General features: G+C 38.1%; 1 long non-coding RNA gene across 1 annotated transcript; it reads left to right on the top strand.

Moving 5' to 3' along the window:
- The first annotated feature begins 1,044 nt into the window (after positions 1-1,044).
- On the top strand, positions 1,045-5,508 carry LOC145765916 (uncharacterized). Its single transcript, XR_014288675.1, has 3 exons — positions 1,045-1,234; positions 3,329-3,402; positions 5,315-5,508. It is a non-coding gene; the product is annotated as an uncharacterized LOC145765916 (long non-coding RNA).
- The last annotated feature ends 7,060 nt before the right edge of the window (positions 5,509-12,568 follow it).

Genomic DNA, 12,568 nt, shown 5'->3' with positions numbered 1-12,568 from the left:
TCTGTGTATTGTAGTCTCTTGTTATTGCACAAAGCTAAAAATTACATTTTGTTGGTTACTTGAAAGAGAAGTTATTTTGTTGTACCATAGAGTAGACAACTAATCAATCTCAATTATGACAGTGTGGTCCAAGTGCAGGGCAGGCCCGCGAGCCAAATTTGGCCCGCGAGCTCCTTTTTTTTGCCCAGAGAACTGATAGTCAGCTTTGCTTCAATGTAGCAATATCACTTCAATTTTTGTTTCTTTGTTATTGTAATTGACAAAAAACTTTGTGAACGATCCTTTGTGATGCATAACAATGTTTTTAGTTACTCGCCTTGTTGTCCTAGCCTAAAACTTACCAGTTTCGCAAAACCTAAGGGTCAAGATAATGAGTAGACTACTTGTAAAAAAAAGAAAGGTGAAAGAAAGATCATTTTAAAATAAATAGGAAGAAGATTATTTATTTGCAGAAAATTCAGGAAAACCACTCTGTCTAGTTTGCCAAAAAAAAAACAGTTTCAGCTGCTAAAGAGTATAACATCAAGCGCCATTATGAGTCTTTTCACAAAAATAAGTTTAAACTGACGACATCAAAAGTGGTTCTCTGTGGCCTTTGGCCATGCGATTATGGGAGCCAGATCAGGCCGCAGGATCAAAGTTTTAAACGTAGTAGCATATTTTGGGTGGAGTGTAGAATATTTTAACATTTTTGTTTGTGCTGTATTTTATGTGCGACAGCATCGCTGGTCAGATAAATGAAGCGTGAATTGGATGGCGAAAGAATTGTTTTCGCTTCGTCGACGAAGAGACGCTGACCTAATTTACTGGTATCTCTGTGCGGTCGAGTGTGGCGAGGATTGACAGATGCCTCAGAAATGTTAAAGTGTTAAACGAAAGCGTTGTTTGTATGTTGTAAATTCTTTTCGCTGACCAAGTTTTTATGTGCAGTAGGCAACTTGTTTTGTTTAGTTTAGTTCCAATGGCAGAGCTAGAGGTAGTCATAATGCAGAGAAAAGCACGATTTAAAATGAAGTTATGTTATTTGTTTAATTCACAGCAAAACTTTGTATGAAACCTATTATAGTGGATAGTGGTATTGTTTTGTTTGTCGCTGTGACTTCATCGTGGATTATCAACAACTAGTGAACTAAGTTGTTCATATACATGAATTTCCCCTTGAAGTAGAATATTGAAATCAACTACGTAATTGCGTTACTTTGGACGATCTGCACCTTGGACACGAAATAGTTTGGTAAGTAACATTGTGACTTTTTTCTAGTACCGTACTATAATTGTCAAACTAATTAAACCAAAATTATTGACTTTTTGTCTATCTACAGTAGTATTCTTTATGTTGTGTATATATGCTGTAACACCAGTCTAAATTGTAACAACAAAAAACATGTAGGTCGTAGCAGATTATTATATATATTCTGTAATCTGTGTATTTTTTGTTTACACTGTTTGTTTTTGTCACAACTTATAAAACCAAATGCTGTCAAGGTTAGGTCTAAAACATTTGACCAGTTAACAATTTAAACCAGTGGTTTCCAAAGTGGGCGCCAGCGCCCCCCTGGGGGCGTTTGCAATCATGAAGGGGGCGCTGGCTATAAAGTGGGCGATTGGGGAGCGCTGAGAGTGAATCGGGGCAGTTACAAGAAGATGATAGCAAAGCATTTTTTGTCATGTTTCGCTTCAAGGAAATACAAAAGAAGACGGTGACTATAAGAGCTCTGTGGCAGATTTTGTGGCAATTATGTTGGCAAAGTCGCTTCGCAGTGCCTTACAAGTTTGTTGAGGTCGTAACACGTGACTTACTTTGAAGCACTGCGATTACGCAAATCCGATCTTTCAATCCGAGAGTATTTTGATCTAGCGTTCGTCTTAATCTATCTTTGAAGACTGTCATCAAAGCAGTGAATAAAATTAAAGCACACGCTCTGAATACACGCTTGTTCAAACGATTGTGCAATGAGAATGATGAAGCTTTTGAGCGCATACTACTCCACACCGAAGTACGATGGCTTTCCAAGAGAAATTGATTGACGATTTTATTCGCTGTTTGAAACTATCAAGGAATTTCTGCAGAGTTGTGATCCTGCCCTTGCAAATGACGTCCTGGTTGTGAAAAGTGATATCGCCTACTTGTCAAACATAGGCTATTTTCCTAATTTAATGAATTGAATTTATCCCTTCAGCGTAACGAAATAAGCTCGTGTTGTATCAGCGAAATTTAGCTAGACGAGAATTTTTCCACTTCTCCACTTTTCTACTTTCCAGCTTGCATCAACTTGATACCAGTGGCAAAGGCATATCTGATGTTGAAGTAGGAACATACAGCAATCATCTTCAAGAAGTACGCAAAGACATGGGAGTTCGATTGTGATATTTCCGAACGTGGAATTTTTATGGAGGAACTAATAACATTGTAAAACGATTTTGCACTCAAACCGAAGTTCAACATCTCGTATCAATCGTTCTGGCTGCAGAACCAAATCAAGGAGAAATACCCTCACGTGTGGAATCGGGTCAAAGTTTTTATTATTGCCTTTCCCAGCTCATACTTGATGGAGCGTGCTTTCAGATAGCCCAATGTCTAGAAAATTCTGGGTATTTTTTTTTCGCTGAGACTTTTTGGTAATTTGTCCGAAATGACTTGAAAAAATTCGGTTATATTTTATTTATTTCGGTCATTTTTTCTGATGAAAATATTTCCTTTCAAGTAGCTGCTCCAAACCAAAATTTGCACTTCCTGACTAGCTACAACATTAAGTTTCGCTGAGAAACGTTGTCGTGTTTTATCTGAGAAAAGCTAGAACAGACAAACGTTTCTTCAACGTTCATCAGCGAAGCTCAACCTTGCAACACCGGCCGCAATTGACCGAATTGACTATATTTTTTTCGGACATTTTGCTAAAAAATAGGTCAATGACCGATAAATGACCGAAAAAAAAAACAGGACTCTAGTTTTGTCATTTGACCAGAAGAAGCAGTTAAACCACGAACCCATACCGGTAACTCTTTATCTAATTTGATCAAATAGGTGAAGCAACTTACATTGCATAGAATTGTCTGATAATATTCTATTGTGAATTATTTAGCGTGAGAATATTTAATATTTTCTGGCAACTTGTCATGTCTTGCACGATGGTTTTGTTGTGTCTACTGTTCTAAGTACATATCAAAGCCAAGAGAAAGTAACTGGCCACTCTCCTTTCGTTAGTGCCGAAGGCATAGTGTGATGACAACCTTATCTTCTCATTTCCGAAACTTAGTAACTGAGTTTGGCACCACATTTACCTTATCTATTGATTATGCACAGCTCATAGTTATTTTGTATTTGCAGATCGCTGGAGAGCTCTGCTGTGCTTACCACTTGTATTCAAAGAGGGAATGCAGCATTTTGTGATAATTGGCGCTGTAAGTCATCAGTCTACCGCTAGCTGCAATTGATTACAATTACATTTTTTACTTAAACGGTTTGATGCTGTTACCTCGCAGTATCCGTATCATAATGCACGTAAGCACTATGTAAGGTAGGAGGCACTACTTCACCTATTAGAATGTATCAAAATAAAAACAAAATGGAAAAATGATGATCATCGTAGAATGTGTATGACTGTCTTGCAATATTAGTAAAAGTTATATCTCATTTTGTATCCCGCATTCACATTAAGCGCTTGCTTAATGAAACAAAATTTGTCGGAAAACGCCTCACAACTCATTACTCACACCTAGTGGTCAAAATTGTTAAACCGTACATCAGCGGAATCATCATCATTTACAGATGATGATTCCGCTAATTCCGCACCTAGTGGTCAAAATTGTTAAACCGTATATCAGCGGAATGCCAACTCTATTTTCTTCGCAATAGTGCACTCTCCAAGACAGAGCGTTAAAAAAGAGGTGAGATCACGGGCTCTAAGTCCACTGACGTCACAAATAAAAGAGAGAAAATTTTTTTTTCCATTTTGTTTGCTTGTAAAAATGCGCATGGTTTTTATCGGGGCTCTGGAATAGGAGTTTTTAAAAAAAAGGCAGACTGCAACTCCGGCTGCATACAAAACGATAAACAATATATATTTTGTTTGCAATTTTAAACTGCATGCAATGAGATATATAAGACCAAGCTTCTATTACTTACAACAACACAACTTTAACGCACAACGTTTCATAGAACCACTGATTATTATTCTTTTTGTATTCTTTTTGAATACTCCAAAAAACAATCTGGAGGCCCTAAAAAACCTTACAACACTGAAGCCGGAGTCAGCCAGTTATAAATCGAGGAGTCGAAGTCGTATATTTTTCGCCCAACTCCACAGCTCTCGTTTTGACACATTAAAGCTTTGGATGTTTTAAAAGAATTTTATTTGAGCAAATGAAATTTCAAGAACCGTGGTGAGAAGCAAAACTAAATAAAAGAATTGAAACTGAAACGAACCAATAATTTCAAGTAGCTTTAAGATTAATTTAAAAAAAGCAATTTATTTTTATGTTTTTTTACTTCTTTGTCTTAGTTTCGTTTCGAAATCCGCCAATGTTGCAATTCGAAGTGTTCGGTTTGCCCTATTTTCTAGAAACGTAAGTGCGTTTGAAAACAAAATCGTGTCATGACGAATTTTTTTTTTTTTTTTCATGCACAAATTCTGCAAAAAAGTCAAAGTGTTCATGTTAAAGGAGTTTTTTTTAACCATAAATAGACATAACTAAGCAACGAGACAACATTTAACATTGTGAAAACAAAAACGACATAACAATCGTTCTCGGTTATGCAATATGCATCTAGTAGTCTTTATCAAGCCTTTAAAACACCTTATACCTTGAATAAGAAATACTAAAGATTAGACCAAAATATACAGGATAACAACAAAACTATAGTCTAATCTAAACAATTGAGAAACTGCTATATCTTGTACACATACAAAATGAGAACTAAAGTTACAGCTCTTAAAAAAAGCGTTTTGTTTTGCCTGATCGAAGATGAAATTAAAAGTGAAATGAAATGCTGATGAGATGATCAAAATTGAATTGAAATTTGAATTCTATTGAATTAATATTTTATTAATCAGATCATAAACAGTTTTTCGAGGGTCACATTTTGCTGCTGAATATTTCATTTGCCTGCCATTTTTATATTGGTACGAAATTGTTACATTGCCAATAACTCTGTATAGCTTATTTGTGTGCCATAGAGATGGTAGTGTGTCACAACAACACAATTCGTTAGCATTGTATAAATCTATACCTTTTCCAAGTATAATCAGTTTTACCATAGGCCTATAATTCTTATAAGGTTGGATCAATGCTAAGGTTACATATTGTTTTGCAGGATGACAGTTTCAGCTTGACAAAAGTCACAACTCCTTATCTGGAGCACATCCGAGGGATTTTCTCTACACGTGCAAAGGCAACTGCTATGCCACATCGAGGAGCCTGAAACTGCACTGCTTCTTCTTTTGTACACGTATTGGATATTTGATATTAACTTTCCCCAAGAAGTCGCCGAAACGCTACAACTTTTAAATTACCTGTGTGACATTTCCGTTGATATTAGCACACCTGTGCAAGCTTTAATAAATCAGTTTTGAATAACAATTTGGTAGTGCTGGTGTAAGGCAGTGATTTTTAACATGATTGTGTTCCGCGGTACACTATATCGTTCCGTAAAAGATCGTCAGGTGTTCCAAAGAAATTGTTAAAATGGACTAGCGTTCTATGGAACACAGGTCGAAAATTAAAATCACAACTGCTTTGCGTTTGCCTTTCTGCAATTCCTGCCCGAATATCAACTTTGTGCAATTGTGCTCATCCAAACAGGCCAAGATATCGCATTGAGAAAAGCTGAAAGTGAATAAACTGTTGTTGTATTGTTTATTTTATTGCATTATGCCATTAGCCCATATTATAAAATCCGATTTGGTGTTCCGCAACATTATTTTAATGCATAAAGTGTTCCGTGGCTCAAAAAAGGTTGAAAAACACTGGTGCAAGGAACACTTTTTACGCAACCTGACGGATAGGGAGGCAGAAAGTGCGACAAAAAAACAGGAACACGAATTAATGCGATAAAAAAAACAGTCTGAATTGTAGAGTGGACATTTCCAACTCAAGCAAAAGGAATAAGGTAAAAATTAGGACCATCCTAAAGGGTGGAAATTTAGACAGCCTGAGAGTAAATGCTACTGAGGTGGAAATTTCCACCTCAGATGAAGGGTGGAATTTTACACTTTTTGTGGTGGAAAAATCCACCCTATGAGTGTATAAGCCTAGGGTGGAAAACAGAGACTAGGGTGGAAATTTCCACAGTTTAGGGTGGATTTTGCTGGGGGTGGAAATTTCCACCATTGCTGAAGGGTGGAAATATCCACCATTTTTGGTGGAAAAATCCACCCTACAGAAGCATAGGGTGGAAAACAGAGACCACCCTTAGGGGTGGAAATTTATATACCTTTTACTTAACAGTGTGGCAGGTTCTAGCTGGGGGGCGAGGGCTGACACTTTGCTTATAGCAGCCTTAGCCCTTGTCTACTCTTCAGCAGAGTACTGTGCACCTGTTTGGTGTCGCAGTGCTCACTGCCACAACACCGACACTGCCATAAACAGCGCCCTGCGCACAGTGACCGGATGCCTGCGTCCCACACCATTTGACAATCTCCCCATTCTCGCTGGCATCCAACCCGCTGAGCTTCGTCGCGAAGAAGCCACTCTGTCTCTAGGTCGATGGGCACTATGGAGCCTAACCACCTTCTCCACCACAAGATCTCTGCTCTCCCAAACGAGCACCCCGTCGACTGAAATCAAGACACCCATTCGTGCCAGCCGCTCAACTTCTTATCAACGAAGCTGATGTACAAGACATCTCTGCGGTTGCTTGGGCGGACCATAAACGGAGCTCTGAATGGAAGTCAACCGCCACCAGACTCTATTCGTTTATCCCCGACGCCGACTCACGCCCCATCGGTCTAACACTACCAAGACAGGCATGGGTGCGCCTCAACCGTCTCCGTACGGGCGTCGGGCTTTTCCGCTCAACCATGCACCAATGGGGAATGGCCTCTTCCTGTGAATGTGGTGCCGAGGAACAGACTGCAGACCATATCATCAATGACTGTTCCATCTTCAAGCCACCTAGCGGAGTGGAAGGTCTGCGTGTCATGGATGATGAAACCAAAGACTGGCTGCTCTCTATTAGTAGCCTTCCAGTGTAGTCCGGGAACATCGTGAATCTGGGGTGGTAAAAGGATAGACCCTCGGCCCCAGAGGCTCAAACGACGACGACGACGACCATGCTTAACTTGCATCATGCAAAAGATAAAGCAGTCAATGTGTCAAAAACAGGTGACAAAGAAGAGAAAAGGTAGGGAAAAAAACTATCTATTTGTTTTCTTAGTGATTGCTTCTGTATTAGGTAGATCGCCCATTTGAGGAAGGGGTGTTAATACCAGATTGCCTTTTCCAGTTAGTTTTTTCTACTTTTGATCATATACGGTTTTCTAGTTTTCCATTGAACACGTGAACCGCACTGCTCAAGTTTGTCGATAGTAATGAATGTGATGATTTGTTCATATTGAAAGTTGCTGTTATAGGATGAACTGGTATAATTTCTAACCAGAATTCTAGACAGTCAAAAACACTGCTAGAACAGTGGTTGCTAATTGTTTATGATTATTTTGAGCTTACCCCAAAATTTTTCCTCCGTGGTAAGACATACTAAGCTTGATATACATTTCATCTATCAAAAGAATTATTTGTTTCTGGCGACTCTGCGATGTATCTAAAATAGTTTTTAAGAAGTTAACCCCTTGCGTGTTATTAACGTTTGATGTAATTCTAGTAAGAGTTTTTAGACTGGAAAGTTGATGATGCTTTCGAAATACATGTCTCATATGCTGCTCTGGGTCAAGTAAAATATTGAAAAGCTTGAATCAATGTTGCTGGAGAATAAACTTTGCTTCCAACTGAACATGTAGATTGTAGAAGGCATTGGTTCTCTGTAGTCATCTATCACTTGACTGTGGTGACTTTTGTCTGCTTTAGAAGGATAAAATTAACTGCTTCTTCTATAAATGACCACTTGTTCATTTTAACAATTCTATTTTGGGTTAATTTATACCCTATAAAGAGTTTTCCAAGATGGTACTGTAGCAATCAAACTTAAAATTGTTTTGCAAAGTTCCGTTATAAAAAATAATGGGATTCCACAACTTAAATCGGTTGACTGCATCACAATGCTTGTTTTCTTCACAAATGGAATTACTGCGGATTGAAATGATATAGTAAGGCGTTTAGCTTTTCTATCAGTGTAAGTAATGAAACATATGTTACTTTTAAAAGCACACAACTTAGACTAGTTACTATAAGTAATTAGCTTTGTTACAGTTTAAATTTATGTACTAAATATATCTAACAAACCAGCCTGGTAGCCTCTGCAGCTTAACTACCAGGCTAATCTAGTGTCACACATAAAAACCTCTAATTTCCTGAAAAAACTGCAGTGCTAAAGCTTTGATAGAGTGTTTGCTTGGGTTCTAGTAGAGAGTTCTCTGTGGTTAAACTGCAGTGCCTAGTTTAAATTTGTTGTTATTAAGCATATTATTTAGCTTCCTGATATCAGTCACTCGCAAAAATCAAAAAAACTTTGCGTGACAGCTGAAAACCTAGCTTGAACCATTCGTCTCCAGTTTTCGACGAGGCGCGCGGTGTCCTGGCCTGTTGTAGAGATCGTCTTGGCTACGCACCAGTTGCAGAGTAACCCTGATCCTGCCGTGGAAAACTCCGCAATTTTTTTCAGTTGTCTGTCGCGTAGTTAAAGTGCCAGCGAAAAACGATAAATTAATTGGTCTGTATCAATTGCGTTGTTGCAGACAGTGAACGTGAACCATAATCTTTAGTTCATTGAAGAATAGATGTTTTGTTGTGAGCATAATTGTTGTCATCAGAGTAGTATCGGCGACGTCGGCGATTTCGAAAATTTCTGAGAACTGCTCTTGACTACAAAAACCCTGAATCTCTCAAACTCACAGACATACACCGGCTTCCTCAGCATCCAATCTATTCTAACAAGCAGAAACAAACAAGACCAATCATTGTCAAACTCACCAACATTTTTGACAAGCAGGAACTTATGAAGTCTCTCTACAAGCTAAAAACCTTCAACGAAAAAAGGAAAACCGATGCTCAAAATTCATACGTATGTGACTGAACATTTACCAAAAGAACTTCAACAACAAAAAAAGAAACTTTTGCCGATATTCAAAAAAGCAAAAGCGGAAAAAAAGAAAACAAACTGGTCAGTGACAGAAGGTAAATACTGTTTGTATGTCAATGGTGTGAAGCACCTATCCAACGAAACCTCGAACTAAATTTGTACCTAATTTTCTCAGGATTTATTTTTCCACATGTTTATGTTTAGTATTATATCTGATAACTGTTGGTGTTCACCGTGGCATCCGTGTGGTTCTACTGGTTCTTTTTATACCGGCCTGGACCACATGGGTGCTGTGGTGAAAGCTGACAAGTTTGCTATTATTGTTATTTTTTTCCTTGTGTAACGTTCTGTTTGTTTCTTACCATAAGTCGAGCTAACTGACATAAATGAGCCTAGCGCTCGAGGCACCAATTTTTATTTCTGTTTTGTAATACTTTCAGGCACTCTGCGTGAGCGCCTCATGTACCTAGACTCTACTAAAATTGCTAACGCAACTCTACGAACTCCTAATAGATTTAACTTGAATGATTCACTTACGTCCTCATTGACTTCTAATATTAAATTGTGCAATTACTATGATCCTGATACTCCAACCTTCAGTAATAATCGACAAAAATCGCTACTGGTATTGCACGTCAACATCCGATCCATACAAAAAAACATTGATTTACTACATGAATTTCTTGAATCCTTTAACCCATTAAAAGCCGCCACAAGTTCCCGTTGCTCTTTTTAGGAAATATTTCAGCCACAAAGTTGTATTGTCATAACTTTTGAATTAGTTTAAAAAAATTTGATCATTTTTGCTTTTTTGATGCATTTTTTGTTTGCCTTTTAAAAGGACACCGGCCACATAGTCAAATGTAAATCTCGCGATACCTTAACATAAGAAGGTGTTTGTTTCGGTAAAAATTTGTCAGATCTTTCTTGAAGGACGTTTCAAAGTTATTGTATGAACATATTATATTCACGGTAACCATCGGCGTAGCTAGTGGGGGGGGGTGTCCCCCCCCAGTTGGCAGTCTCCCCCTCGGTCGGAAGCTTGTGGCAGTAGAATATTTTTAAACGTTAACGAAAAAGCAAAGTCAAAATTTTTTTTGAAATGGATTTGGCTCCTATTCTATTTGCTGGTTCCTACTTCACGCGGTCAGGGGTGCAAAATCATGGTCCGCCGCGGGCGGCACAAACCATAGCGATACGCCACGACAGTCGTCGGCTCCAGCTCGTGACCGAGCATTGGTTTTGTCATCAAATCGAATTTGGCTTTGGATGTGGATGTCATATATGGCTTTGGAGGCCAGTATATGACGGAAAAGACGTGGGCAAAAGTCACATTGTATGGGGGGTAAGGATTGTATGGAGGGATGGACGTGGTAGTTTTAACTTTTCTAGTGTTCGTTTTTCTTGGGCTTTTTGTATCCTTTTTTTTCGAAAATTTCCGTGCCTTCCTTAGATCTTTTGTTCCAGAGTAATCTGTCACTAGCAAGGTTTTCCCATGAATCCAGATCAATGTTTGCATGGTTGAGGGAGACTTTCAGCTGATCTTTGTATCTCATTCTTGGTCTTCTGGAGGGGGGAGTTTCCTGTCTCTAGTTGTCCCTCCTCGTTGTTCCTTCTCATGACATGTCCTGTCCAGCGAAGGCAGTGTTGCAATATGGTAGCATCTGAACTGGGCAACCTAGCGCGATCAAGGATTGCATAGTTGGTGAGACAATCTTCCCAACGAGTGTCTAGCATTTGACCCAGTTTCCTCTGCTGAAAATTTTCAAGACGTTTGATGTAACGGCGGTATAATGTCCAGGTTTCACAAGCATAGAGAAGAGTGGATAGAACGACTGCCCGGAGGACCATAATTTTTGTGCAGATAAATATAGCATGGTTGTTGAAAACACGATGGTTTAGTCTTCCATAGGCACAATGTGCTGCTTTTACACGATGTTCAATATTCTTTGACAGTGTTACAAACAAGCAAAAAAATGTGGCCATGTGGCCGGTGTCCTTTTAAAAGGCAACAATAAATATAAAGCAAAATAAACAAATAAAAGAAGCAAAACCTTACACAAATTAGAGTGTAGTAGGAAGCACAATATTACAGAGTGTCAAACTATGAAGAAACATAATTCATATCTATTACCAATAGGCAATAAAACATGCATGTTCCTCCTCACTTCACTTTATCGGGCTCTTCTCATTTTTCAAAAATTTTCAAACTTTCACAAAATTCAGAAAAAGTACGTTGTTCGCAAATATTTATCAACACCTTCCAAAACAGACCCTAAACAACTACTAGGCCTAGCAAGTCCAAAATGATTCAATCAAAATAAGATGATGCAATACTGATGCATTCAAAACGATGTCCTTTTAAAAGGACACCGGCCATGAATGGGTTAAGAAAGCCCCTGACGTCATCTGTATAAGTGAAACACGGATTAGAGATGTGCCATGTGTAAACATATCACTAACAGGTTATGATTTTGTATTTAAAAATTCTCATACCTCGGCAGGAGGAGTATTGATTTATATTTCGAATAATTATAAATTTAACATTGTAACAGAATATCAAATTGAAAGTAACGACTGTGAAAACCTATGGGTTAGCATTGATACAGACTCTCCTCAATGTAAGCTTATAATTGGAGCAGTTTATCGCCACCCTAGAACTAGTCAAACTAACTTTGTTGAAGCTGTTGACGCTACTTTGTCCAAACTAAACAACTCGAAGAAAAAATACTTCATACTCGGAGATTTTAATATAAACATTTCTGACTTAAACAGATGTCCCCTTGCAAACAATTATTTTACAATGCTTGCAAGCAACGGAGTTTATCCCAACTAAACCCACGAGAGTTACTGAAAAATCTTCGACCATCATCGATCATATCCTTACCAATGACATCTCTCATTGTTTAACGCCGGGAGTTATTAATTACGATATGACTGACCATTATCCAGTTTTCTGTCTCATCACGAGTTGCAATTCCTCATCTAAGTATTCAACAACCTACTCACGCGACAAACAAAGTTTTGAATTGGAAAGTTATTGCCAAGAAATTTCTGATTGTGTGGAAAAATTCATGCCTTGCCTTACGGCTATATCATCTGTAAGTCTAAACGATAAATTCTCCGAGCTAATTGAAATAATCAAAAATGTAATAGATAATCATGCACCCCTTAGAAAAATCTCGCGTAAAAAGGCTAAATTGTATAGAAAACCCTGGATATCTAAAGGAATTTATGTGTCCATTAAAAATAAGCAAAAGATGTATAAAACTCATTTCTTAAAGGGCAATGACATAAGTAGGTTCCTTTACAAAAAGTACTCTAATAAACTAACAAAAGTAAAATCTTTAGCAAAAAAGCATTACTTCGAACAAA

The sequence above is a fragment of the Aplidium turbinatum genome, chromosome 3 (genome assembly GCF_918807975.1).
Source record: "Aplidium turbinatum chromosome 3, kaAplTurb1.1, whole genome shotgun sequence".
Lineage (NCBI taxonomy): Eukaryota > Metazoa > Chordata > Ascidiacea > Aplousobranchia > Polyclinidae > Aplidium > Aplidium turbinatum.
The sequence above is the reverse complement of the archived record's forward strand: the minus strand, read 5'-3'. Positions and strand labels throughout refer to the sequence as shown.